Source organism: Saccostrea echinata, unplaced genomic scaffold (assembly GCF_033153115.1).
Source record: "Saccostrea echinata isolate AGI-Se365-2 ecotype Australia unplaced genomic scaffold, CSIRO_AGI_Sech_v1 ptg000072l, whole genome shotgun sequence".
Classification (NCBI taxonomy): Eukaryota; Metazoa; Mollusca; class Bivalvia; order Ostreida; family Ostreidae; genus Saccostrea; species Saccostrea echinata.
Genome location: NW_026889821.1, coordinates 2,829,631 through 2,833,680, shown reverse-complemented (window position 1 = coordinate 2,833,680; position 4,050 = coordinate 2,829,631).

Here is a 4,050-nt window from a genome sequence, read left to right as displayed (position 1 = left end):
TGTATTAATTATTACTCTTACTATGATGAATATCATAGTCTAGTGCTGAATTTTAAACCCAGTTATGTATATTCCGAATAATAATTTATTGACTTGTGAACAAATTTCCATTTGTGTGCATTGAATTTCAATAAATGTAATTTTGTATATTGAACACATATTTAAAAATAATATAATGCTTCACCTAGCAATGTGGTGAATTTTAATAAAAAGATGTCAATAAGTGCATGTTTTTTTGTTTTCCTTTCATGGTAAAGGAAGTAATTGGTGTAAGGAATTAACTGATCTTTGTTTTAGTTTTTTCCTCTCACCTAAAACAGATATTTAGAGCTGCAGGATGTAATCTTTTAGATGTCCATACAAAAATCTAGAATTCCATCTCATTCTCCTTGTATAAATAGTAAATACTATTAAATTAGATTATGCAGGTTAAAGGAAATACGGCGTTTGAATTGTGCTATGTATTTCATTTCATATGCTACATGTAATTGCCCAGAAGTAGCAATTCCTATTTCAAGACAATAGCTTAAAGGTCAAGACACTTGTAGGTAGCTGAAAGGTTAAAATGCTACATGTATACACGTGTAAATAATCACAGATAACAAGAGAGAAACATGCTATTCAAAACAGTTTACAGAACTTTGAAGTGACATTCCAGCAGCTGAAAGAAAGATTCGTGTTAGTTCCAACTTTTAGGATACCCGGACGTAAAGAAAAGATAAAATTCTTGCAAGACTGCAAGGAAGAAATAAGACTGATAAAACTGAAAAGCAGCCTTCAGTGACTTCACTGAATGGCAGAAACATTTCAGTGACCTTTCAGCCACAATTCGGGTACATTTATTATAGTCATCATTCATATTTCAGTTATATATCAGTTATCTTCCCGTCGTCTTTCAGTGAACTTCACTTATATTACAGCCGTCATTCAAGAAATTTTCATCTGCTTTTCACTGCATGGTTTATGCATGTGTAAAAATTTCTTTTATTACCTAACGTTATCAAAAAGTTCGTGGACTGATGCGATAAAATTAGTACTATGTAGTTTGTGTGTACAAAATTTATAAGGAACATTAAACAACAAAAGTTTAAGAAGTGTTGAAAATTTTAGCTTGATACGTTGATAATTAGCCAAATTGTTATAAAATAAGAATTAACAGTCTAGACGAACTCTAAAAACGGCGTGAACTCCGAAAATGAAGTCTTCGGCTCCATCATGCATTGCGGCAAAATGGCGTCCGATGTAAACAAACGATGGATTGTCGTTCGCTTTCTCCAAATATACGGGTGCATGATGGCTGTATTTAGTGCATTGTGACTTTATTTTAATTTTTGTTGAATGGATAATTATATTTATTAAATTATTTTGTGGATATTGACTTATTTATTGCTTCAAACTCTTGCATAGTAGTAAATTGGATATACGACATTAAATTCAATACTACCGGTAAGAATTATTTTCTTATTTGATTTATTGTCTCCTTGATTTAAATTTTATGTTGTTCCTACAATATAGGTGCTTTTATTTGTTTTTGAAGACACCCAACTTGTATTTCTTTTAATTAGAAAATGCGTATTTTTCACCACGGAGCAGAGATATTCACAGGTTCATTTTTAGAAGACATGTTGTGACCTTAATTTCTAGAAGAGTGGTTTTTAAAGATTTCATATTGATAGCCAATAGTTTTAAAAATGTTTTCATAATAATATCTGTTCGTATGTGACAAAAAATCGGTAAATAACGATGGTAAGAACTTACGCGTTCAATTCAGATGTCGTACACAAATAAAAATACCGGAATGCTAATTTATGTGTAAAATTCAGTCAAGTTTTTAACAGTTACAATATATATTATTCCATTTTGCATATATATCCCTTTTATTATGCATATTTACTTCTCAAACGTATCATTTTCTCTGTAATTGACCTGACTTCGAACGTCAACTTTGAAAGTAAATATCTCCTTTTTTGCAAATAAAATAAAAAATCTGACAAATACGATCTCTTCCAAAGTCTTTTATTTAGCATTTCTGAGTACTGGCATAATTGCCATACTTTCCAAAACTTTGCACAGACAGTTTTTGTAGACCCATCATTTTTGCCGATAAATCGCCATTTTTTGTGCGTATGCGCATGCGCGGACTCTTTTTTCGGAGTCTTTTTCAGTCTCAATTTCTTACTTCCGGAAACGCTGTTTTTGGAGTTCGTCTAGACTGATTAAGGCATTATATGATCACCCGGCGTTTTCGCCATTTAGTTTCATGACGTCCGACAACGTCATTATTTCTCAAGGCCTGCTCCCTCTGTCTCAATACACTTAATATCCTTATGAGGTTCCCTTGAGTTAAGTAAAAACTAAAATCATCTTGTTTATATAACATGAAAATGTCATGAACAGCTCATTTCAATGCATATAAAATTGTAAATGAATCTATACACAGGGAAAAATCCTCGCTTGATTTTGCCGGCCTGCATATTTTGCTTGTTGGATTTCAATATCTACCACATGTGATCAATGTCACTTTTTGACGTGAGTGACTTTTCACACCTTGACTACAAATCGACATTAATTGTGCATCTCTCATCTCTCTGAATCTCTTTTGGCATTAAAAAAACAAGAACTGTGGATGCATTTTATTTCTCTGCAGCCAGTTTAAACATTTTCTAGGTCTATTCCAGTTTTTTCAAGGCCAAAACTTTATAGTGTAAGAGGGCAAAGTATGTGTAACATCGGGTTTGAGATTCACATTTACATTTTTATAAAAGTTACATATTTGGAAATGAAAAAGTATTTTTATGCTTATATCATATTAATTTTGAATAACTGTAATAATATTAGTATTTGGCTTTAAGTAATTTTTATAATTAATTTTTTACACTTGTGAATCTGTCCATTGATTGGTCAATTTACGGTATATGGAGTAGGACATCTTTTGGCGGCATTTTCACCGTAGATGTTGACAAGGGAAGACGTGTTGTACCTTTAGTCTGACAGATTCCTCTTGTATGATGACATCACAGTGACCGGAAGTCATGACACTGCATTCCTTATTTAGGACCACTGTCAATATTGAACAATCAACTTAAGAATAAAAGGACCATCTAAATATTTCTTTTGTGTTACAATAGAATGTTGGGAAAAAGAAACCCCTCCCCACTTTTGACGTTATTTTCAAGCCCTTAATTGTTTGGACACTCCATATAAAATGTAAGATAAAATTTCATAGAACTTACAGAATGAGGTAAAAATTGCACATTTTACGGAAAAATTGTGTCCCATTACATGCCTGAATTAACGGGATTTTCATATATCAAATGCTCATACCAAAAGAGTTTTTCTCAGTTACACTCAAGTCTAAAACAAGTCATGTTCGAGGCTGCGCCGCCTGGACATACCATTGCTTACAAAAACTTTACTAATTAATTAAAAAATATAACTTATGATTTCTTGTTTATTCTATAGATAGAAAAGATGATGCTAACTATATATTTTAAAATTCATTGATGTACCTAAAGCGGTTTTAATTTTATGGTGCTAGTCCACGAACTTTTTGATAACCCCTCGTATAAATTGTAATTAGGCATTTTGAACTGTTTCCTGATTCATTTTAATGTTTTTGCAAATCATGAAACAGTCAAACTGTTTAACCGGTCACAGAATGAGCTGTTGCATGACTGAACTAATCCATTATGACGTCATAATTAATTTCCCGTACTTTACAGCTATAATATTGAATTCTGTATAAATTTAAGCATTTTCATGGCATTAAATTTGAAATTATCATTTGAAGAGTAATCTTGATACCCATATAAATATACTTCACTTGGAACACTTCAAAGAAGAGCAAAGAACACTTTTTCTGAGCGTAATTTGGTAGAAATGTAGGCCCCTTTCACTCTCTATAGATCTTTGCCTTAAACATCTGATTCAGCGTGTTATAATTTTTCAAACCCTCAAGTCATCATTATGTTGTTTACTAAACAAAACGTAAACATAAGTTTATTAGTGAATGATAATTCCAAGAAATAATGCAAACTTTTGTCGATGTTT